This window comes from Abramis brama (assembly GCF_963993115.1).
Source record: "Abramis brama genome assembly, chromosome: 23".
NCBI classification, from domain to species: Eukaryota; Metazoa; Chordata; class Actinopteri; order Cypriniformes; family Leuciscidae; genus Abramis; species Abramis brama.
This window is the reverse complement of record NC_139985.1, coordinates 23,312,520-23,338,245: the sequence shown is the minus strand read 5'-3', so window position 1 is coordinate 23,338,245 and position 25,726 is coordinate 23,312,520. Positions and strand designations below refer to the sequence as shown.

At 36.2% G+C, this 25,726-nt stretch overlaps 1 protein-coding gene across 22 annotated transcripts in view; it reads left to right on the top strand.

Annotated features, from left to right (window-relative positions):
* The first annotated feature begins 6,975 nt into the window (after nucleotides 1-6,975).
* The window catches only part of adgrl2a (adhesion G protein-coupled receptor L2a), a 101,538-nt gene continuing 82,787 nt past the window's right edge, over nucleotides 6,976-25,726 (top strand). For all 22 annotated transcript variants that reach the window (XR_014604400.1, XR_014604401.1, XR_014604402.1 and 19 more), the window contains exon 1: nucleotides 6,976-7,950. The gene's annotated coding sequence lies outside the window, so the exon portion shown is untranslated. The remainder of the gene's footprint in view (nucleotides 7,951-25,726) is intronic.

The following is a 25,726-nucleotide window of genomic DNA, read 5'->3' as shown; positions in this document are numbered from 1 at the left end:
TCTATGGAACTATGACAAATCCCAACCCAATTCCAAGTATATGAACTAGAAAATAACATATTACTAAATTGAAGTCCAATGAAGCAAACATTGCTGCATACAATATATGAACATAGAAAGTGGCAGCAGGAATGAAGGAACATGCAAGCAGGCTTTCCATCGGCTGAAAATGAAAATGATGCTGAGAAAAAGGAAAATGAATGCATACTCTTTTCTGATACCGTGTAATGGGCTAGCAAAGTTTGACTTGGAATTGGGCTCAGATTTCATCGAAGGATTATTTCTGTTCTAAAGAGGAGTCCGCCACCTCACGCTGCTGTTTGGGATTTTGTTGACAGGGACGTCTCTTCTTCTTTCAGACCATTGTATCGCTGAAGACACTCTGCAGTGGTAAATTAACATTAAAATCAACCCCAGCGAGGCTAGACTCCACAGTGCACTCGGCTCTCCCAATAATCCAATATATTCCAATGGAGTTGCTCGGCAGCTGTGAAGTCCAAGCAGCAGGGATGTCTTTCATAGGAGAAATGAAGGTCTGTGTGATTTGGAGCTCTGAGGCATACAGAGGTCATTCTCTTTTGCTGAAGTTATATCCTCTAGCTGTGTGTACAACTGTCTTCTAGTAGGTGGCAAGTCTTCAAATGATTCAAAGGCTTGGGAGGGATTTTTTTTTTTTTTTACAGTTTAAATAAATCTCTTTTCTTGTTCCCAGACAGCCGGAGGATGGCAGTTGATATGTTCGCTGATGTGGCGTTTGTAATTGTGTTTGCCAAAGCAAATACTTTGTATTGTTGCTAATATAGGGACTAACATTAACTGAACAACCAGTTGTTAATGTAATTAGGTCTCTGTCTACACTAATTGGCAAATTATGATACTCTCCATTATTTCTCTTACCAACCTGTGTCAGAAACACACTCTCTGCATTTCAGTCTAGAGAAACTTGCTTAAAATCTTATAACATACCAGCTCTGCTAATGATTTCTGGCCCAAAAATATGTCTCAAATTGTTCATATCATGTTTGTTTGTTTGTTTTTTTTTAATTAAAAAATAACCAGTAATACTTTATAATAAGTATACAGTCATAAAGTACTTACAAATCATCTGTAAACTATAGTTAATTCAGTTTATTATGTTGTAGTCTCTACATTGTTAATATATCAGTAGGCTATATACTGTGTGTGTGTGTGTGTGTGTGTGTGTGTGTGTGTGTGCGTGTGCGTGTGCGTGTGCGTGTGCGTGTGTGTGTGTGTGTGCGTGTGCGTGTGTGTGTGTGTGTGCTTGTGTTTATGTATGTAACAACTCATTTAATACCGGTTTAAAATACTTTACATCACTTATATGGTTAATAATTTGATCACAAAAGCATAACAAAACATGATCTAACTATTTTGAATATTTTTTGTTATAATAATAATAAAAATTTTAATAATATAATAATAATAATTTTGTTAATTACAGTGAAAATGAATGAAGAACTCACTATTTGTATATATTAACAAAGAGACTACAATATATACTGTATAAATTAACTATAAACTAATAGTTTGCAAATGATTTGTAAGCACCTTACATACTTACATATATATCATACTTACTTTATAACTATACTTACAAAGTATATATTACAGTATACTGATTATAAAGAATTTCCAAAACATATAAAAGGGTTAAATTGTTGACAATGTAGTTTGTAGTTTACTATCATGAAAAGTTAAAACGTTGTTACGGTTATTGTTAAGTGAATCATCAAAGTAACTACTATTCTCTGCACACACATGGAACGTTAATTTAAAGTAGGTGATTCACTCCTGCATTCAAATGTACTGTAGCTGTCAATTTAAAAATTTAGCAGTGTGTACGTGACCACAGAGACAAGGGCGGTGAGCTCTTTTGACTTGGACCAGGAAGCAACCACCCAGAAAACCCCAGCAACAGCATAGCAAAATTCTAAAACCATTCAGAATACCTTAGCAACTGCATAACAATGCCCCGTCAACCATTCACTACTCCCATGGCTGTGAGTTTTGTGCATTTTTTTTCTTTCAGAACCCTCTCCACCCCACCCCAAAACTTGTGCTATCTTTTTTTGTGTGAGCCATAAAATTAAGGTATAAAATGAGAAATTTCTCACTGAGTGATTTTTTTTTTTTTTTTGAGTTGCTAAATTCTGATTGGTGCTCTTTCTCTTTGCATAATGCATTGTGATTGGTGGTTCTTTTTAATACAACCTTCAGACTGAGAAGGTGAAACATTGAGCTGCTTGCCTTTCTTTTTATCCATCTATATCGCATATTTTTATCAATCGATCTCCATTTTCCCATTTATTTATATTTAAAGTTACAACTTTTCTTTTGCTGACTTGCAAGTACTGGTATGTCCTTCAGAAAATAAAAACCTAAAGGTATTGAAACCTCTAAATGAATCAATATTTTGCTTGCAAAAAAATCAGAAACACAAATAAAGCAACTGAGACTTGATTCAAAGCAGACAGGGCTTACCTGAACCCAACTAGCCCGGGTTAACCAAATCCAGACTGGATAAAATATGAACCACGAGTTTTGAAAATTCACATTTATTTTGTCCCTTGACTCCAAAGCATTTGCAAATAAAGAGTCATGACCAATCAGTAGCCCATTTGATATTTGAGCCAAATACATTTTGAATGCAATAAATAAATAAATAAATAATATTAAGTCAATTAAAAAAAAAAAAAAAAGAATACAGTATATCCAAATTGTGATTTTGAAATTGTGACCCTCATGTTGCTCCAAACTCAGCCAAAAATGCAAGTTTAACCCGTTAATGTTAAAAACATGTACCGCCAGACTAGCCCATCTTACAAATTTATTTTATTTTGCATTGAAGTTTACATCTCTTTTTGTCTTCTCAGGACACCAAGAGAGCCAGAGCTGCCACTGGTGTTTATATCAATGGCTGAAGAAATATCGTGCCAAATGAGTTGGCCATTGATCTTATACACAGTGTTTAGTTTTCCCTTCCTTTCTTCCTAACACACATTAAAGAAGATTTCACCTAAAGATATGTGGCGGAACTAAAAAAAAAAAAAAAAAAAAACAGTTCATATACAATACAAAGAGCTTCCAGAAATTACGGGACACAACACTGAATTGCCATTTAGTCCAATTTAAATTAAGTTCATTAGGTGATGTAAATAGGAAATGAAATTTTCATCCAACCTGTTTTACTGTGCCACAAGCCTCATGAGGTTGGATAGTTGTTATGGAGTTAAGCTGAGTTTAAACATTCATTTCCACCAATTTATGCATAACTGAGCACTCAATGAATACATTTAGGACAATACTGTTTTATGGAAATAAGCTGTATGCATTCAAAAAGTTTTATAATTATCATCTTTTATGTGAACCGAAAGAGTTCTCTTTAAATGAATATAATTAATAAGAGTACACAGCTGGACTGAGGATTGCGCATTTACAATTATGTATGACTGTGAGAGATATTTCATCTTCTCTCAATTAAATATTCAGGCAATTATTTCAGAAGATTATTGACCTCAGAGGGGACCTGTAGTGACACATTGGTTTTGAACGTCTACCTTTCTCTTACTGTACTTATGTTAATTAAAACTAGAGAAACTTCCCAGCAGCATCTTCGCATGTCCAAACACATGTGGCAGATCAATTATTATCTTTTTGTGTGCATAAGTTTGAGGTATTTTCCTAGTTTTTTTTTTTTTTTTTGTAAAACAAAAACTGGTGGAGGTCCGCTAATCGTCATTCATTCATTCATTGTCTATACCTCTAAAATTGTTCACGGGTGTAAATATTACACAATGACTGCTCATTTATTAGTTTATGTATTTTAGCATTTAATATCCAGCCATTTACCTAAAATGGCAATACATATTAGATTATGGAATTAATTCAATTTAAATGGATACATTAAATGGCCTTCAGTTCATTGTGAATGAAATGCATACAATAATCTAACAAACAGCAAGACTCAAAACAAAAGCAAATAACTAAAATTATTATTGTTATTATTAAATTAAGCCCGTTTACGGTTTTTGGTTCTGCAATATTCTGGACTTTATTAATTTTAAAGATGATATCTGGATTGTATAAACATCAGATAATTGTTCAGTTTGGATAAGACATTGAGTCACCCCAAGCTTCCTAATGGGTAAGGGACAACATTATTGCAGAATGTGTTTTTTGGCCTCTTGTGTAAATAATATGAATTGGAGTCTTGCAGGTCATCGTACGGCAGTTGTATATGCTAATGTCTGGGCTATATTAATCTTAACTGGCGGACCTCAGAGAAGGGCTGAGCTGTCGGCTAGAGCTGTATCTGCTTTTACGCCACATCTGTTTCCACTTGGCTGTGGACATCTTTGCATCGAGCCTCCAAGTTCAGACGTAACAGTGACTTTAAATTACAGTGACCTTAATAACAGTTGCTAAACCATTCAGCACTGGTTAGATTTGTTTCACAGATATTTCTTTTAGCAGATATCGTGTTTCGGAGAGAGAGAGAGAGAAAGAGTTTGAGAGAGAATGCAAAATTGCGGCGTAATACAGTGACATACACGTAGAAACTGTTGAAGGCTGTGTTAGTGTTAAATGTGGGAGAGTGGCATTTGTTTGTATAAGCCATTAGCTTTACAGGTCAGTTATTTGACATTTGTGTAATCCAGAAACCTATGTGGTCATGAAGAAAGCAGAATGCGAACTTCCTCTGAGGCTTGGGACTGTTCCTCCCCGTTCTCTCCTGAGTAAATAGTGAAATTTGGAGTGGTGAGGAGACATTTGAGGAGGGGTGGTTTTACTTGATAGCATTTTGAATTTATTTAAAATAGTTTTGGGTGTTCATTACAACTTTTTCGTTTTGTTTCTGTCAAAAGCAGTTGGTTTTGTGGTCTGGATGAATTTTACTTGATTTTAAAACACGGAAAAAAATACATTACATAACTCAGGGGAGTCGGAATTTAAGTACCAACTTTGTCTAAGATGTTCTCCTAAAATTCCTTGGGAGAAAAGGAAACAGAGGATGGCAAAGAGAACAACATTTGGCATTTGAAGAATTTAATGAGAAACGTTTGAGCTTATTTTGAAGTCTCTGACTTTGGTATTTTGGCAAACCTAGGCATAGACTGAGACATTTTTGTGATTTTCGTGTCCAAAGCAATTGCTCATAGATTTATACATTTTAATCTTAAATTGCATGCCTGCCAACCTTTCAAAAAATCAGAACGGTCCAAAACAACATCTAATTGTAGTTATAAACATAGTACAAACTATAATTCTCTACCCTACCCCTACCGATCACAGAAAACTTTTACATAAAAACAGCAGTCTGTATGATTTATAAATTGTTTTTTTTTCATGGGGACCAAAAAAAGTCACAACAAGGACAAGAATTTCAGATATTGCCATCTTTGTGGGGGCATATTGTACCCATAGCATACCTGAACAACACACACGCGCGCGCGCGCGCACACACACACACACACACACACACATTCTCTCTGTAGGCTATCCTGAGGGATAATGCATACATGACCAAGTTTAACAGAAAGTGATCTGGACATGTGTGAAGTCAGGACAGTTGCTTTCTGCTGGTATTGTGAATGTCAAATGAGGCACAACACATTTACTAACATACACATTTACGTTCGCAACCCTCGTGTTTACTGCAATAAAATCAGTTTGATGATGAAAAATCTGTTTCCATACAAAATGTAGGAACCACAGATTATAAAAACATAGAAATGAGAAAAACACAAGCACACACATACACATACACAGGCCAATGTAAATAAAACATTACAAACAGAAGACTGGGAGGGTTGCTGCTTGATATTTCAGAGGAATTTTTTTTGGGGGGGGGGGGGGGGGGGGGCGGTTGGTCTGATGTGACATAGCAAAGACAGCTAAGCAGAGGAAAGCCGAACATTTTCTGATGATCATGATTAGAAGAGTGTTACACAGCTAATACCTGCACTAATCCTTATTTAAGCTACAATCTGCTGTGCCACATAACATAAAGAGCAACTAAAATGAATAGAATTCCTTCCTGAAATGATCAACCAGTGTTATTTTCGTCAATCCGGTTACAATACACCATAGTTCAGCTGAATTCGTATTCATGTAAAACGGACAAATATCTGTCACAGGTTCTCCGCTGCACATATTCACTTTACAAGGTCTGCTTCTTTAAAATCCACATGTGCAAAATTAAACATGACATTTTATGTTGCTTTCTAGGATGATTATCATTATCATCATCATTATTATTATTATTATTAGCATAATCTCTTCTCTTATGAATGCTTTTAAGATTCAATTACATTTCGTACAGATTTAGATGTGTATGTATTGTAACTTGTATTGTACTTTCCTTGTTTGTAAAGACTATTGATACTAAAAAAGTTTATTTTCTTTAGTTTAAGATTTTGTTCTGAAGTACTGAAGAAATAAATGCCATAATAGCAAAAGCATTTAATGCGCTTTTTTTGAGGAGACGACCCTAGCATATTTAAATAGATAAAATCAGTGGTGTGTAACATAACTGATGTGTTGTTATGTGTGTATGTGAGAGAGTGTGTAGTTGTGTAAATGTGATTTTGCTAAACCCCATCGCCTTCCTTTGACTGCAAGAATGCAACACACATGTGGTTTTACTTCAGCAAAACTAATGCATAAACATCAGAAAAAAATATCAGAATGACCTTTACTACATCTGTTTTCTCTTTTGTCCCTCAAAATGGATATATTACTATGTAAAGTTATGCATATGGAAATATAAGTGTGCACTCTTACACTAAGCTTCACCTGCTGTATGAGTGAAACAGAGAAATGCGCCCTCAGAGTTGCTGTATTTGACTAAAATATTGCTCTAAAGCTTTATTAAAGCCAGGTGTAAGGGGGATGTGATCCAGTTGCATGCTTCCTTCCATGGCCTTTTCAACTCATTCTTTAACAGTTCTAGGATGTGCATTGCATTTAAGGGTCACTGACTGTGAGGATGGTCAACAAATGAAATAATGGTAAGCGCGTTGGTGAAAATGGCATGTGCCCCTTTGTTCGGTGGATTACTGCTCCAGTTGCAGCATGGCTACAGTCACTTTCTGATTGAGGCCAAGTTGAGGGAAAAAGACGAAAATCTGCACTTTTTCTTTTTGATGCAAGCTAGAATTACAGTGAGAAAACACGTACAGTCATTGGCTGAACAGGCCAGCCTGCCCAGCACAGCATGAGAGGAATCTTTCTCTATGAGGGGCACGTAGAGCAAATCCAATGGATAATGGCCAAAAAGTTGTATATACAAAACAAATAATCTGCTTTGCATTCCTCCTCAGCTCTGCGTAATCGTCTTCCACAACAGCCTTTGCTTGAGTTGTACTCACGGTAATATGCTTATGCGATCATTTTCTCGCAGACTCCGTATCCGTGTGATCCAAGAATCCAGTTCCAGGTTTTAAGTTCTGCCTCTCTCTCTCTCATCTCGACTCAGCTCGCACAGAGAGAAATCCCTCAGCCGCGGGCCGCTCTCTCTCCGGCTGGAACGGGACTCAACAAACCCGAAGAAGACGCTCTAAGGACTGAAATAAATAAAGAGGACTGCTTTTGTTTGTTTATTTTTCTTGCGTTCTTTTTTTGCTTTTTTTAAATTAGTTGCCTTGCGAACAGGTCCGCGTCCTCTCTGTCCCTCTCCTCCAGCAGGACAGACGCACGGACTCTCTCCGCACTCGCATCTCTTCATCCCGGCACGGCGGAGCGCAGGACTGAGCGCGGGTCTGCGGGAATGTGAGCGCTCACACTGAGGGAAAGGCTCGGATGAGCGGAGCATGTGTGCGTTGTGCGCTGAGACGCGCTGCTCCTATTCTAAGACCTGCTAGTAATTGCCTCAACTGATTCATTAACTTTCCGTCTGATTTTCTTCAACTCTCCGTTCACTCTCAAAAGGTAAGAACCTTTTTGTTAATGACCATAATGCGCGTATACTGATAAACCCTGTTGCTCTAGTGGATGATTATCAAGTTTGGGTTGGTTACTCAAACTTTCTGTGCAAAAATATATTAACGAGGAATTAATTATCTGGGTCATGCATGTTGCAAGGTTAGGCTATATCAAAGTGAGTATTTTAAATATATAGGCCTATTACATTTTATTAAAAAAAAAAAAAAATGAATGAGAAAAAAAAAAATATGAAAGCATTGAGTTCCAGTCAGATGACTCGAAAAGAACAAAACTACTCTGTTAAGAGTAATTAAAATGATGGAAAGGGGGACCATGGCTAATTGAGAAATGGTTAATCAAAACACAACCAGATGTGGATTGATTTGGTAGGCTGCCATTTCTCTCTTTGTCTTATTTCTTTCTTTCTCTCACTCTCTCTTTGAATGGAAACTATTAGTGTGGGAATGGGGGGGGGGGGGGGGGGGGGGGGGATCTAGGGGTCTGCAAATAAATCCCATAGAGATATTTCATTCCATTGGAAATTCTTTAAAGGTGTCGGTGAAGTCTGCACACTTTAATTTATTGTCATTGCCTTTTGCTTCCTACAACAAGCGTGTGGTGACCTACATCAACTGTTGAACTCACTAAAGCTTGACTTGGGTTGTTAAATTGAGGTCCTGTGTCTATAATTAAAAGCAATTTCAGGCTCTTTTTGCTGGTTTTTAACTCCTCAGGATGATTAATGTGAAAAGAATGGTTCAGAGTGCACCGACAGCAGTGATAGAGTGCTAACTAGGGGACTGTAAGAACCCAGTGCAGTTTAAATCGTCTGAACCTGACTTTCTCTAAATGTAACATCGGACACTTGTGAGCAGCCGCTGTTAAATTAGATCCTTTAACCCCACATTCATAATTAATCCGCACCCGGGCCCCTGGTGCCAACAGTGAGATGAGCAGAATCCGGTCGGTGGCACTTCTTTGCCCAAACACACTCTGAACTGCTCTGAAACGAACATCTTGCCGGGGCACAGAGAAACTGGCAAACTTTGCATTAGTATGCATGTTACATTGTAATTACATAAGTAATACTATTGTAATTAATGTATTATAATTATTTACGGTACTGATAATTACACATTATTATTGTCATTATTGTAGCAATTAAATGTAATAGCATATAATATATGTAGCTGGACACTGCAATTTGAAATGTTACCAAAACACTGGGCAAATCACAATTGTTTTCGGGTAAACATTGCTGTAGTGTGTAAGACCCAGTAATACGAGTCAATGCATGAGCGCGGTGTTGTTTGAATTGCGGTGCATGACGTGAGAGACACTAAATACTGAAATGCGAAACATATCGAGTCACCTGAATGAAAATCTCGCCTGCTTCAGATCGGTCTAGACCTACAGATGCTGTTTATGTAGACGGGAGCTGTATTTTAAAATTGAGTTTATGATTCAGGCCAATCTAATATTTTTCTTAATGGCATGTTTCCATTGTTACATTCATTACATTGAAAAATATCTTGTAATATATATACTAGAAAAAAAAAAGTACTAGGCTTATATTTGATCTCATAAAGCTACAAATACCCTGTTTTAAATACCCAATATAAGTCCTCCGAATTAGAACTTTAGATGAGGATGTGGAGTTTTACCATATGGCATGTGGTTTTTGGTCTGGATTCTTGCATGTCACCATTTGTGCTTTAAATAGACATTCTCTGACCAAAAAATGTTTTGAATTTGTATAAGTGTGAATGGACTCTGTTTGAAGCCGCTCCATTAGCATTTCAAAGTGGCCTGAGCTCTATTTGAGCCCTGTGCTCTATTAGCTTCAGCACAGGCCCGGAGAACAGGAGGGGTGAGAGGGGACCAGGGCTTGTAGTTCATTTCTCCTCGTCTTTGTGTTTGTGTGTGAAAACACTATCCCATCCTTTTCATTTCAAAGGAATATTTTCCTTGGCTCTGTTTCTTTCTGGCCCCCTTCCTGCATCAGAGAAATGAAAACAGCCAAACATGAGCAGGATTATGAGATCCACCAGAGAACTTGCTTAGGTATTTTCACTCAAAGCGGAAAAGTAGTGTTTTTCTATACATTTCCAGTAATGCAGAGATGAATGAATTTTATAACACCTACACAGAAATTCTTCTCACAATTGTGCAGCTTTATGTTTATGAGAGTTAAATCTCACATAAAGCCCGGCAGATGTCTGATTATTCACGATTCACCTCGTCTTCATAGTGCTGACATTTTATCCTAAATATAATGTGGATTTTTTTTTTTTTTAAAGTCAGCTTTGAAAGTTTGTGTATCCGTATATCAATCTGTTTTAAAGAATAATTTTGTTAGCGAGATGGTATTAGGTTTACTTTGTGAGTTCTTTGTCTTCGACCTCCATATTAATTTGCTTATATATATCTCTTCTGTTCTCTTTGAATAATATTCTGATTTTTTGTAAAAAAAAAAAATTATTATTATTTATTTATTTTTGGTCGATCTGGAAATATGATTTGTGGCCCAGTGTGTTCATTTCAATGTTAGGTTCAACGCCATATGGTTAATATCAGACACATGTGGAGAGCATCTGAATGGTTAAATGTATAAAATTTGAGCATTTTGTCACAAGCTAAGTAAAAAAAAAAGTGTTTTTATATCACAGTTGAGCCTTATGAACAAGCCAAAGCTTTTGTTCAAAATGTGGAATAAGTTTTATTAGAGCCTTAGTACATGGTATTGCGTGCGTGTGTGCGTGTGTGTGTGTGTGTGTGTGTGTGTGTGTGTGTGTGTTTGTGTGTTTGTGTGTGTGTTTTGCACAACAGTGTAATTCCACTGACAGCCATTGTTCTCCGAACATCAGAGCGTTTGCACAGCCGAATCAAATAATCGGACTCACTGAACAACAGATATGCCATGCAGCTTGTAGACTTGAACTATGGTTTCTGAATAGTGTTTAGAGAATTTAATGGCAAAAAAAAATAAAAATAAAAATAATGTGCTAGAGGAATTTGAGGGGAAAAACAAGTGGACCACTAGACATGTAATTTGCTCCGTAGGGCAATGTTGTTACTTTAGAGAAACCGTGATACAGGCCATATACGCCGTGGTTACCAAGCGCATAAAACCGAAAACACATTCAGTTGTGCAAGATTATCAAATCAGATGATTTCTTTCCCTGTTTTTTGATTCAGTTGTGTGTTTACAGAGCACCCTGCTGTGCCGATAAACGCTCCCCAATTTGCGGGGAATAAACAGCCCTGTTACACTTGGAGTTTTATGTAAAGTGCTCAACTGCCTTTAGTGGGTCAAATACCTGCATTTTACGGTGGTTTTTATTTTACGATCAGTAATCAGTGGAAGGCAGGGCGCCTTCTCTGCCATTTTGTCAAAGCGTTTGTTTCTGCTTGCAAAAGGTTTTGTGTGACAGTGGGACGGCAGACTTCATACACAGGCTGCCATTTTAATCAGCTGCAGACTGTGGGCAGCACACAGCACTCTGAACACACCCAGACTCCAGTGTGTTCACTCATGCAATCAGTTTCATTCATTTCAAAATATATGTACATGTCATATAAATCATTTCTAAACACAAACAATTGTTGATTAAAAAAGTAATTTAGGAATAAAAAGTAATAATAATAATAATAGTTCAACATAGTATCACTTTTAGTAACAATTCTCCACTGTAAAATAATAACAACAAATAAAGTGGTGCCGGAGTGATAAGTTCAATCACTTTTTACATCCAATCACTTACTAAAACTAAATTAACTCTGGCATGTTTATTTTTATTTAAATGTAAATGAAGTCCACAGCATGGTTCGTGTTATTTCGTTTTCAAATTCAGAACTACACATATTTAGTTTGGTGTACACACAGGAGGCATGACTTATCTATCGCAGAATTGGTATTTAGGAAAAAAAATGAAAAGAAAAATTCAATTTCTAATCAGAGAGGAGAAGGTAGGAACCCAGATACAGGGTAAACAGTATCTGTGAGCAGAGAGGGGGAGAGGGGGAGAGGGGGAGAGGGGGAGAGGGGGGAGAGTTTATTAGACGTCTGGTGGTAGGGAGAAGGGTTGTGTCTCGGATGGCTTACACTTGAAAGGGCCATTTTTAAGCAGACACACCTGTTATTTCAGAACGCCGAGGCGAGTTTAAGCTGCAGTGTAATTCTGCTTTTGTTCATTATCTACAACAAAAAAATCTCCAAATTTCAAAGATTATAAAAATGCACACTTTCTGAAGTTTCATGCTGTTGTTGTTTTTTGTTTTTTTTACATTTATTTATAATTTATTTACTAATTATTATATAATTATCTACTACATAATAGTAATCTTTACAGTTTACTATTAACCTTACTTGTTTTACTTTCAATTGTACATTAAAGGTATCAAAAATGTCAATGGACATTTGGGAATTATACATGAATCTAATATTTCAGTTTCTTCGGTTAAGAGTCGGAACATTTCACTGATGGTGTAAATTCTTATCAGAAAATACTGAAATAGAATAATGGTTAAGACATTTCCTGCGGATTCCACTAATCCTCAAATAACTAATCTAATCTGGGGTCAACAGTGAGTTGTTTCTTAAAAACATTCCGGGGTCAGAGGTCAGACTTATCTTGTGTGGTTCACCGGGGCAGATGTAGCCAATCATGAGGGTGTTCCTGGATCTCTTGACCTCCTAATATAGATAATTTTGCTTTAAATGATCTTTCCACATGTCAGGTGCTGATTCAGCTGAACAATGGAGCACATGTATTAGAATGAAAGTGTGTGACATGAAAATTCTGATTGTTAAGGTGAAGTATATTGAAAAGATCTGAAATTAAAATATTGGACTTAAAAAAAAAAATTAGCTGTCCAGACAAGATAAAAAAAAACAAAAAAAAAAACGGTGGTCTGTAATTATGCGACGACAGCGCCGTGATGTTTTAGACAATAGGGACGACGGGATTTCTGCTTGGGTTGAGTTGCTGGCCACCACTGACTGATCTTTGGCATTTATTTATTTTTCCTCCATTGTTTTACTGATTAAGCTCAGGAATTCAAAAAGGATACTGTTCCTAGATCAGCACTTTGGGGTCGTTCCAAATAGAGCAAGCTAGAGAACTCTTCATTACGACTAAATCAATGTTGTTGCTACCATGCATTAATCTAAATTCAGATATAGAGATTAGCAGTATATTAAGGTGTGAAACCTTTGTGCAAGCCAGAGGTGTACACTGATTGGATAATCAGTCTGCGAGTGACACCTGACATCTCCGCCTCCATTGATTTTCCAAAAGAGGCCATTGGCCACATTGCGTAAGATGACACATAATGAGTGGAGAATTTAATTCAGACCAACAGCCAGGTTGCAGAGCTAAGTTAATTACATTATGGTAGCAGTCATTACTCTTTACTCTAGTGCTGATGTGCCCAATACAAACAGCCTTCAGTGTCTTTCGCTCTGACACGCTCACCTGGCCGCTCGGGCTCAAATGTAACTTGTCAGCGACATTGTGTTTTGTGTGCTTACTTAACGCAATGCATCAGCCATGCTAGGCTGAGGAATGACAGCTGCAATATTTACTACCCGAACAAACTGGATTCATGTATATAAATCCTTTTTTTTTTTTTTTTTTTTTTTTATACCATGACTGACATATTAATACAATACAAATCATCTGCTGAATGTTATCAGTGATTTTCAGCCAACTAGATATGTAAGTTGATCTGACACCTCTTCAATATAATATAAAATCTGAACCAAATAATTTTCTAACACACATTAGAGATTTTATTGTGAATGTTTTATCAGTTCATATTAAAAAAAAAAAAAAAAAAAAAAAAAGGTTGTCATCTTCTTTCGAATTTAATGACTTCAGGATCTCTGGGGGGTCCTTAAAAAGTCTTACATTTAGTTTTATGAAATTTAAGGTAATAAAAAGTCTTCAAAAGGCTACGATTTAATGAAATAAACGAGTGCTGCACATTCAGAGTCAGAATGCGGTGCTGTTGCACATTCTACAGGCGCTTTCAGAGCAGTTCCCCATCAGTGAACACTGCACACGTCAAGCGATTGCTCATGTAGATGGTAAATAGATGAGTGTGTATCTCCCTCAGCTTTTTGAATGACCAGCTTGAAGTAGTAATGCATAAACATTTCAAAGTAAGAGTTCTGCGGTATTTTCGACTTATTTATAATGAAAGTCCCACATTATGCATCAAACATTTTTTTTTCCTAGTTAATATTGGTATTTTAGTGACACAATCAATGATGTATTTGTAATTTGATTCAACTTTGTCTGGGCCGCTCAATCGGAGGAAATATATATATATATATATATATATATATATATATATATATATTCAAATGTATTCATATATGGGTGCATAAACCAACTTATATAGAAGTATAGAAACCTTGTATAGAAGGTTTATAGTTAATTTAATTCAGTTAAGCTAATTTAATCAAGTTTAATTAAGTAAACCATTATGAGATACGTGATTTATTTTGAGATTATATGGGTTTGTTTGGTATGGACATACATAATATTTTTGTATTTGTGCTGGTCTTAAAAAAGGTATAAAAAAAAAACGATATTTGTTTCTAGAAAAAGAAATAAAAAAAAACATGCAGATATACCCTGGACTTGTTTCACCTCGAAAATGACTTTTGTTTTTGGCTGATGTTACCGAGGCTCCATCCAAATAGCTATTAACCATATGTTTCAGTAATGCTCTTGGTAATCTATAGCCCTTCAAAAATGTTGCCAATAGTTAACAAATTAGTTTAATGTGATCAATATTAATGTAATCAATGTTTAAGGCAGTAATAGCAAGTAATGATAAGTTTGGAAAGTGAACACTGGGATACATTAAAATGCTATCAAGGGTGAATTTGACCTTCAGCCCTCATGTCCCAGGACAAAAAAAAAAAAAAAAAGCCTCCTCAAAAGATTTGAGTTTGGATCCGTTGCAAACTCGCATTCAGGTCTGGCACCATTCTGATGTGGAACGCTCACTTTAATGCTCCAATGAAATCTCACTGGATTATATCAAGTCCCATCCCCCATTGAAATAAAAACAAAGAACGGCAGACTAATACATTATCTTTGAAGAAAGAACCCAATACATTGCAAACAGATTTTAAAAAAAGAAAAACTGAAATCATGTTGAAATTTGGTCTTGTTTGAATTGTAATGTCTTCTCTAACATATCGTGTTTTTATCCTGAGAGACAGGAGTACAGAAGACAGGAAATGATGCGTAAAGAGAGATAGAGTGTGATCGCGTCTTCCACAATGAGCGCCAGTGCTCGGTGTGTCTTGAGCACGTGTTCCACCGGCAGGCCGTAGCTCGGACTGTAAAGCGCAGGATTAAGCAGCAGACAATATAAGCTGAGTTCCTTTATTGTCAGGCTGACTATAATGACCACAATGCATTTCCAATGTGAACTCCTTAAGGAGGGGACACAGGTCACAGACTGTTACAGGCGTAGCATAAAATGACGAGACAAGACTGAGCTGATGTGTAGTAAAAATATATATAAACATGGACTTTTAAGAAAAGCATACCTTTTTACACACCTAATATAACACTACAGATCAAATACATGTATAAAATCTCAACAGTTGCTGCCCATCAATGACATTTAAATTATTTAAATAGTATTTTAGCCACATGGCAGTTTTGATATCTTTGGTTTGTCACACCTGCTGAAATGGCTCTGAATGCCACAAAACTGCGAAGTGTCAAACACTTCCTAATGGCATTTGCATAACTCACACATGCCTGGTGTGAATTTCGCCCCAGTTAACACACAAACAGTGGTGGGGCGGCTTGTCACGCGGCACACACAAGAGAGTTACATGACATAATCATAGATATCTAGCAGATATCTAACTGAATATCTGTAAAGAAATAAAGATCTGTAAAGAAAGAGATTTAGTTTAGCATATACTGCGTTTTAAAACACTGAAAACATAAAACGGGAAACTGTTGAGCAGTCTTTAAAAAATAATGGCATCATTAAAAATACATTGTATATATTCTACAATGTGAAAAAAAAATATATATATATATATATATATACAGGATAGTAGTATATAGTATATAGATATATTGGACAATGTGAGAACACACACACACACACAGACACACACACACGTCTGGTTCACTATCTTTGTGGGGACTCTCCATAGACGTAATGGTTTTTATACTGTACAAGCTGTATATTCTGTCCCCTTACACTAACCCTAACCATCACACAAAATTTTCTACATTTTACATTTCCAAAAAATATAATAACTCAATCTGTATAATTTATAAGCTTGTTTCCTCATGGGGACCTCAATTTCACACACACACACACACACACACACACACACACACACACACACACACACACACACACACACACACACACACACACAGGTACACACATCTTTGTGGGGACTCTCCATAGACTTAATGGTTTTTATACTGTACAAACTGTATATTCTATCTCTTTACACTAACCCTACCCCTAAACCTACCTTTCTGCATTTTTACATTTTCAAAAAAATATAATTTAGTATGTTTATTAACCCATTTCCCTCGTGGGGACCGCTGGCTGGTCCCCACAATGGAGGTGATCTCATGTTTTACTATCCTTGTGGGGACATTTGGTTCCCACAATGTAATATAAACCAAAACACACACACACACACACACACACACATTGGTGCACCTATCATGTACATTCCATAAACGTAATTGTTTTTATACTGTACAAACTGTATATTCTATCCCCTAACCCTAAGCGTACCCCTAAACCTACCCAGCAAAAAAAAAAAAAAAAAAAAACTTTCTGCTTTTTTACATTTTTAATAAAACATTGTTTTTTTTTTTGTTTTTTTTTTTTAAGCCATTTTAATTAAGAGGACTCAGGAAATTTCCTCATGAACCACATTTATGGTGTAATACCCATGTCATTATACAAATGTATGTCCTCATAAATCATATAAACAAGCACACACACACACACACACACACTTTTTTTTAAATGAAAACATACTATTTTATTCGAAAATATTTAAATGTTAAATTCAAAAGTTACATATTGCTGACAAACAGAACAAAATAAAATCATTGCATTTATAATTAATAGGCATATTTCTAACCGTCATTATCTCCCGTGATGGACAGCGCTGCTTTATCTTCATACTCTGCGAGTGGATTGCTACAAGCCCACGGCCCAACCGGCCCCCGTCACCGCCACGGCTCCAGTGGCCTCTTTTGTTGTATTCTGATAAGATCTACTCAGTGTTTGCTTCACCAACCTCCAGTGGTGTGTCTGGTTACTTCACTGCAATTAAGAGAAAGGAAAACATGCCCAACCAAAGCGTAGAAACATCTTCTGTGCGCGCGTGTGTGCGTGGGCTTTCATTCACAGAGTTTAATGTGATTCATAGATTATGTCACAGAATACATAAGGATGGAAGATGCCTTTTGTGGTGCAGTTGTATCTCCTATTGGACTTTCTGTCCGGCGCATGCAGTGAATCGCAAGCCCCATCAAAGCAATTACCTTTGCTAAAGCCATATTAGTCTTATAATTGGATAATCTTGTATTGCTTTGGCTTAATTCATTCTGTTGCACCAAATGGTTTCCTGTCCTCAATAACATTTTAGACTCTCATGTTCTTAGAGGGAAACTCTCTAGCTTTCCCTTCATCTCATGTTGGAGGCTAGTGTTTTTTGTTTGTTTGTTTGTTTTTTCTTCCCTGAAAGCACAACAGAAAAATGAAATACCAGAGAATGCGAATAAACACACTAGAATCAGAGACAGTGACTGTGCAATATACAAACTAATGACTATGACTCTTTTGCAAAACCTACTGTGCTGCCTTGCTATCTACTGCCTGCATAGGCTGTCTTCTTAGGCAGCATCCTAACAGAATGGAACCTAAGACCATTTTGGAATGCTCTACACAGGCAGCAGTTCTGTGTTTTTTTTTTTCAAAGAGCTCACAACAAAGCATTCCTATGATGCCTACGTAGACAGCTCACTAGGTTTCGGAACACATCTTATTCATTATTAAATAAGCACAAAAGTTTGAGGTCAGCATTGTTAATACTTTTATTCGGCAAGGACGCATTAAATGGATCAAAAGTGACAGAAAATACATTTATGATGTTATAATTTATTCATTTAATGATGTCTGAATGTTCTATTCATCAAACAACCCTGAAAAAATGTATTATGCTTTCTACAAACTGTTTTCAACATTGATTATAACAAGAAATGTTTCTTGAACATCAAATCAGCGCATTAGAATGATGTGGCACTGAAGACTGGAGTAATGACTGCTGCAAATTCAGGAATAACTTTAAAAAAAAAAAAGATATTTTAAATTGTGATCTTATTTTACAATATTACTGTTTTTACGTTATTTTTGATCATATAAATGCAGCCTTGTTGAGCATAAAAGACATCTTTCAAAAACATGACAAAAACCTCTCAGACACCAAACTTTCTAATTGTAATGTATATAAGTATAACATAGCAAATATTGAAGTGAATTGAACAATATAACAATCAATGTTGTTTGAGGGAGTTAAACATTTATATTTTTTTAATTAATAAATTAATATTGTTATACAAGTATAAAATAGCATATATTTAAATGTATTGACAAATATTACAATATATGTTTGAGAGTATACAGAGTTAAACATCATCTTTAATTAATACATTAATATTGTTTTATATAAGTATAAAATAAAATATATTTAAGTGTGTTAAAAAATATTATAATATATGTTGTTTGAGAGTATGGGAGTTAAACATGATTTTTTTTATTTTATTAATAAATTATATAACCTTGCAGCTAATGGTAGTAGTCTCATAGATAATCACTAGAAAAGTATTTACTATGAAGAAAATGTATGTTTTTTTTCTAACACTACCGTTGCTCTCTATTAACATCAGTTGTCATCTTTCACTGAAGGGCTATAGCAAAGATATATGCACTGTACGCTAGATGGGTGCAAAGACACGGCGCAACACTAAGTCTGCGTGAATGATGGATAAATAATTTAATGGCATCATTTGCATACTGTATGTTCAGCTCTTATTAAAATCTAAACATACGCCTTTGATCAGAGGGAAGCGCTACTTGTTATTTTTGACCTCTTTGTGAAGCAACCTTCCTGAATTGATCCCTGCTTTCATACAGTTGCGCTGTCACCCCCAAGTGTGCTCATGATATCCTCCTCTGGACTCAGATTGTGGAAAATTACACTGAATGGCAGAGACCTTCACAACATACCAGAGCTGAAAGAACATGAATAAAGAGGCTAGAGAGATAAAACAACAGACAGAGAGAGGCAGAAAAGGAATTTTCTGTATCTGCAGCCCTTCCGTGGGTGGCAGAAGACAGCTGAAATGCTGGTAATCTATTTATATCAGGAAGATTCCTCGGGACACTAAAGGCTTTGATTTCTGGACAGGTTCGGAGTCCATTGTAGGGAGGTTGTTTCCCTGGACGCAGGTCACTTATATGACATGTCTCCCAAAAGAAAAGCATTCTGGCTCCACAAAAGCCATTTGAGGATTGCTTGAAACGCTGCAGGAAAAGTTATATGACATGAAACCCATCAATGTCACATCCTAGCGCCAGTATGCTATCGAATGCTTTTCCGATGCACCCCGGCTAATTTCTGAGGAATATCATTGTTCAGATTGCATCATTGTCCAAAAAATGAAGTGTAACTGTGAGGGAACTTTATAATCAAAACATTAGTTGACTGAAATGAGCTTAGAAGCAGCCCTGTATTCCTGCTGGTGTTGAATGTCCAACATTATATATTGTCACTCTATATATTTATGCACTCTATTTAAGAAATAAAAATCCCTTTGAAATACATGAGATAGATAACAGCATCTATGTGACATTGAATTTGTCACAGTTGAATTGTAAATAAACAAAATGAGGATGAGAAACCATTTCACAACAGTTTCGAGACCTTTCCTGAAAACATTTCACAACTGGTATAAAATTCAAGCTTCAGGCCCTCCAGCAAACTGCTGTTCCCAATCCCATCATGCATTTATTACACTATAAACAGGAAGAAAATTGCAAGGAAACATGGTGTCATATTATTTCACACATTCTCTGCATGATTGTTGCCATCACAGCATTACGCGTGGGCTTGAAGGACTGGCGGAGCACAAGACGGCGAAGATACCGTTCATTCAGGCTAATATAGCATACAAACTCTTCAGTCACTCCAAGCTGTGTCTGTTTGACTGTGTTTATGTGTCGATTTAACCTGTGTGAAAACAGAACCACCATATCTGGTGGTTACATTCTCTGATCTGCTAACTAGCTTCTAAATGAAGCCAGTTTTGCTACCGATAACAAACAGCCCTAAAGTCACTTCACAAGCCTGCAAGAATAGCTATTACCAAGTGTCTGGGCTCCAAAATAAGATATTTCAGCAACAAAACTTTGGGAAAGTACAGAAAAGACAATGAAATGGGATTTCTGAACCATTGACATGGACAATAAAGAAGATGCATTGATTTAGTAACATTAGCAACTAGGTGCTAATCTGTGAAATATTCTAAATTCACCATGGTAATTATTGTTTTTATTATTATTATTTAGATGTGTAATAATAATTACTATAAATATGTATTATTAATCAGTGCTGTCAAATCGTATATTATATTATATAAATGTCTCTGTGTGTATATATATATATACACACATATATGTGAGTGTATACAGTATATATATACTGAAAATGTAGTATGCTGAATATATATATATATATATATATATATTTTTTTTTTTTTTTTTTTTTTTTTCATAACCATTAAAATGCTAAAATGATTGTGAGGGTTGTCATGATTGAATTATTACTAGTATTATTTTTGGAATAATATAATGTACAAGTGATGTATTTCATTGTCCTAACTATGTGTTTACAGTTGCCAAACTGCATACCAAAATGCTCAACTATCAGTTTTATATTAATCCATTAATAACTGTAAAACCATTAGCATAGTCACATGAAAAAAACTTGTCATGTAAATTGGCCTTTTCGATGTTTCGACTGAAACTGTCAGTATCTAGAACTGACGATTAGCCATTCAACTTCCTTTAAAAGTTTAAAAAGTGTAGGGGGTCAAATGAGTTCAGTCTCAATCTAGTGTAGGGACATCTGCGTCTCAGTTCCTCTGCTCACAGTGTTAGTTAACACATGTAAATGAGGCTAACGATCCAGACACAATCTCTCATGGCTTTCTTCTTCTGAGCCTCAAGCCTACCAGCTCAGAATGAGATATATCACCACAGAATCACCACACAAATAAACCAGAGCCATATAAGAGACTGAGTTCGAGGCTCCTTCTGTCCACACAATTTCTCCCATTCACTAGATTTAAAATGACATAATTTTTTCTTTCATAATCATCAAGCAGTTACAGAAGTTTTGAAACCATGAAGCTGTGCATATGACACTTGAAAGTGTCTCATTTTTAACATATGGGCCAGGCAATTATATTTGCAAGTCAAATATCTTCATCCTTCCAATAGAAAAAAATATATAATATTATTAGAGGTCTGAGAGGAAGATTGAAGTAATATAGAGTTCATTATGATCAAAACTGTGATAAAATGAGATACCAGGGAGAGTATCTTAATAAGATGGTGATTTTGAAAGCAAAACCTATACAGGACCACAAGTTTGTCCTGTTTAACCACAGAAATGGCAGAGAGTCGACTCTCTGTGACTCTTTGCCAAGCATCCGACTGTTCCACTGAGCTTGTGGGAGGTGGGGACGTAAAATGAAAGTCACTTCTTTCCTACAGTACACTGTTTTGCTTTCTCACTCTTCAACCAAATAGACACAGACACAAAAGACGCACAAATCGGCCGGCGGAAGGCTCTGCAACAGTAACAATTTGCATTTGTTTTTTCACAAGCAAAAACAGCATTAATAACATAATTTTTTCACGTGCAAAAACAGGTGCAAATTTGAAATCAAAAGTGAATGGCCTTGACGTTTTGATGGCGCCTTTGAAAAAGGTCAACATCGTAGCATCAGGTTTAGCATGAGGCTTTAACTGGTGGTTGCGTTGTCAGGAGAGATTTAGACCTGACACTTGATTTCTCTCCGGGAACAAACTCCGCCCTCCTTATCTGTCTGCCGATTTTATAACGATTTACTGTCGAGCTTGTTCTCACCCTCACACCAGTATGCTGGCTTTTATCTGGAAAAGTCACACACACACACACACACAAAAAGTGTTTTTGAAGATTTAAGTGAGGCTTTTGCTAAGAATTGACATGTCCAAGAAAACCCATCTCCAGTTTTAGCTTGTTAACTTTAATTAAAGTAAGTGGTCATTAATTAAATGAGTTTGTGGTTTGTGGAGGAATCCTGAATCATCTCTGCTAGCGTGTGAACCATCAGAGCTCGAATCATCTCCAAATAATTTCCTCTCATAAGAAATCAATCAATCAACCTGCCCAAATCAATCATCGGTAGATTTCTGCACCACCCCGCTTTTAATGTCACCCATTCAAGACGTTCTTTTAATGCCCCTCACTTTATGTTTTGTGTTCACTTCTGCCATCTTAAAAATTAATCATCCTGTTGAATAATGGCTCACGATGGAGCTGAATAATTGATGATCTAGTGCTTAATAGAGGGACAGAGGAGGCGTTACGCTCACACAACTGCTGTTGTCTGAGAGAGACAGGCGAGTTGGATTGTGTGTGTGTGTGTGTGTGTGTGTGTATGTGCATTAAATAATCAATAATCAAATGGCAATGAAGGAAAGACACATAAAAAACACATATGAGTGAGTATATTTATCAAAGCTGACATGAAATCAAATTTGATTCACTTTTTTAATACTTGTTCCTTATTTTATTGTGCACCCCATCGGTACACATTATCCTTAAAAAAAAAAAAAAAATCTTTGCCTTTGTAATTGTTTTTCAAAATGTAAATGTAACTCTGAAACAAATTTTCATTTTGGCTCCGCCTCGCCAAAAAAAAAAAAAATAAATAAATAATAATAATTTTATATCACAGTTGCAGTAACCAATTCTATTTAATAATCCAGTGACTTAAATACTTAAAAATTCAAATGGTAGTTCATTTATTTATTAATTATTATTTGGAGCGCTCTTAGGTGAGGTCAGTATGAATGTATCTGAACAAATCATACTGAATGACAGAACATGTTTGTGACTGTCCCTTTGTACACACACACACACACACACACACACACACACACACACACACACACACACACAGAGAGAGAGAGAGAGAGAGGGAGAGAGAGAGAGAGAGAGAGAGAGAGAGAGAGAGAGAGAGAGAGAGAGAGAGAGAGAGAGAGAGAGAGAGAGAGAGAGAGAGAGAGAGAGAGAGAGAGAGAGATGCATGCATTTCCACCTGTGCATTTGCACCCTTTTGACAGCAGCAGTGCTTTCATTGCTTTTGCAGGGATTAACAATTGATGCATTTTGTTGAAACTGAGATGATGAGCCTTTGAGAATAGCAGAAACCTTTTTTTTTTTTTTGTCTCTAGTCTCTCCTGATGTTTTATGACCTCTTACATTGGGTGGCTCTCTTTTTGTGGCATGAAGACATAAGTTGTTTCCCTGTTTGCTCTCCTTGTTGTGCCAAGCTGTTGCAAAAACACAGTGCTGTCACTTTCCATTAAAAATGTACAGAATAAGGCCTTAAAAATTAAATTTATTTTTCACTTTTTTTCTTCCTTTCAACAAATAGTCAGTAAAAAGAGTACTACATATTAAACTAAACTAAATATTAAATATGCTTTTTGCGGTCCCGTTACTAAAATATGTGTTTAAATACAGCCAAAACAGGGTTGAAATGTAGCCTAAATTAGTAGGGGCTAACTAATCATGACCGAATTTTGGTTTGTAGTTACTGATCTATTTATATTTATATTAAATAAAAAGAAATCCTCGTTTTCACCATTTAAAACATAACGTATTTAACATGGTTGAATGGTGTAGCTCAACAAATCAGCACTACAAATTGTGTAAATTATTATTTACATGTTTAGAAATGACCTAATATATGTTTATTTCTTAGATGTCACAATTTTAAGTAATGTTACATTAAATGCAACATAAAGGACAAAATCATACAATAACATTGTCGCATGCAGAATGGGATTACATTTTTAGTTATTTAAAAGGAGATCAAATTATTTATGTTAGACAATAGATTGTCTAATATATCTAATAGTTCTAATAAATAAATAAAATAAACAAACATTTGTGCCGATAATGCTTTTAAAAAGGCATGGAACTCCAAAGTGTGCTGTTTTCGTGTGAAGTGCTCTCTGCATTTTGCTGCCAAAGAAAGTCTGTTTCCCTCCCGTATCCCCATAGCTGAAGGGGAAACATGGAGTGTCAAGGACTTCTTTCTTCTGATTGGCAGGTGCAATCCGTGTAAGATACCTGTATAATGGTGGTCCTCAGAATTTTTTTTTTGACCTTCTTATACGTCTCCCCATATTAATGTCACTCTATTACCGTTAAAACGGAGGCTTCTCAGGAAAACACGACGGGACTGAATCCTCCTTATCGTCGGCAACCTGAAAGGAGGAATTTGGCGCTATCAGTTAATGGAAATGACATTTTTAAATTTCATTTTCAGATAATCCACTCCTTGTCCACTAAAACATCAAAATTACTGTTAACAATATATGAAGGCCATATTAAAACTTCCTTACTCATAGCAGTCGAGTCCCATTATAAGCGTCTTAGAGAGACACCGTGCCATTTTAATAGGATTTCGGATGCGTTCTGCACGTTATTACGCCGGTGTGCATGTCATTTACTGTTGGAATTAGAATGGTGTGTATCAGAATAATGAATAGATGAGTAAACTACCCCCTTCCTGCAGAGTATGAATGTGGTGTTCGGTATTCTCTACTAAAAAGGGGCTGTTCAATCTATTTCCAGAAGCTTCTCCAGAAGCTCCAGCTTTACTGAGGAATTTGGTTCTTCTCTGGTTCTGAGTCGAGGTCTCGTCTCTTGCTTGTGTGGCGGCTTGATAGAGGCCTTGATTGCTCTGATTAATGGATCACAAGCATCTTCTTTCAGAGAAGGATGAAAAGAAGTTAAAAAGAGTGAGATTTCATTCACGGAGAGTGATTACCGTATTTTACCACCACTCAAAGCGTTATATACGCCTTTTTACCATGTCTGCATGCTTTCATTAAAGTAGTTATTCAGATTTGACATGGTCATGAGGCAGTTTTGTCACACAGGGTTTCATGTATCTTTTCCAGGTCTGAAACAGAGCTAAATGGCTAGTTAAGATGATGCATTTGCAGTTCTGGTGTAGAAGCCAGCTGTGCTTGTAAGGAATCAACCCAGGAATAGGAACCACAAGTAAATGAACAATTTTGTTTTCTTTTATGATTCAATTCTGATCCAATTCCGGACCATAAATGATTTCATGAACAAGTCCTTTAGTCATTTTAATGGAGCTTGTTCATGATTCGTGAGTTGTTTTTTGTTTGGTTTTTGACTGTTTTACTGTTGTTCACGATCAACTTAGCTCACAATGCTTAGGAGAAACACAGCCCTGTCTCTAAAGTTTATATTTCGCATGTCAGACTATCCATAACACTCCGTGTTTGTTGTTGTGCACAATCAGCGCAAAACACAACAGAAAGCTATATTGTCTATTGATTGTCTTTGTAATATTTCACATTGCCCAGGCTTTCTCTCTGATTA